The sequence below is a fragment of the Triticum dicoccoides genome, chromosome 2B (assembly GCF_002162155.2).
Source record: "Triticum dicoccoides isolate Atlit2015 ecotype Zavitan chromosome 2B, WEW_v2.0, whole genome shotgun sequence".
Classification (NCBI taxonomy): Eukaryota; Viridiplantae; Streptophyta; class Magnoliopsida; order Poales; family Poaceae; genus Triticum; species Triticum dicoccoides.
In genome coordinates, this window is record NC_041383.1 from 733,703,262 (window position 1) to 733,704,266 (window position 1,005).

The following is a 1,005-nucleotide window of genomic DNA, read 5'->3' on the forward strand; positions in this document are numbered from 1 at the left end:
GTCGGTGCGGTGGTCTCGGGCGTTGCGAGCGCTCGGGGCTCGGCTGCTCGATGAAGTGGACAGCGGCGGAGCTCCTGGACACGGTGAGACGGCGTGGGGTGGTCGGAGGGCGTGGCTACGGCGAGGGGGTGGCGGCAATGGCGTCGACCATGGCTGGGGCGTGCGAGGGGCAGGAGCTGGAGAGGACAGGGGGTGTCTGGGGGGTTCGGGGGAGAGAGGGAGGCCGATCCTCGACGTCACCTGGCGAGGGGAGCGGCGAGGCGGCGAGCAGGTGCGTGGCGCACGCCGCGGTCACCGTCGGGCACCTGCCTGCCTGCCTGGCCGGCAAGCAGCTCGCTGGAGCGGTGCTGGGCTGGGCCGGCAGGTGGGCCGGGGCAGGCGCCAGGTAAGTTTTTTTCATTTTCTTCTGTTTTCTGTTTTTCTAATACTTCTGCAACTTTGTTGAATTAAATAAAATACCTAGACAACTTCAAAAATCACCAAATCACTCCTGGTCCATAGCTGGATTATTTCCAACATGAAACATTTTAGTTTGGAGGTATTTGAGCATTTAAATATTTTATATAATTTTAAATGCCCAAATTCAAATATTTATGAATTAATTCAAAAACCCTAAGATGGCCTAGGAAAATGTGCACCACTTTTGGCAGAGGTCCTGAACCAAGACAAAAATGATGGACATTTTAGAAGGGCATTTCAGGTTCATTGAAAATTATTTTAGTAAACCCTAGTTGGTTTCAGAGGGGACTGGGGGTTCTGTCATCCCCATTTCAAGTTTCTGATGAAAGAATAAACATGATGCAACACTCTAATGCATGACTAGCTAGGGTGTGACAACTCACCCCCACTCAAAAGAATCTCGTCCCGAGATTTGGGTTCCTCCGGGAAGAAGGCGGGGTACTCGAGTCGAAGACGATCCTCCCTTTCCCAAGTTGCTTCATCCTCAGAATGGTGCGACCATTGAACCTTGAGAAACTTGATGTTCTGGCGTCGAGTGGTACGCTC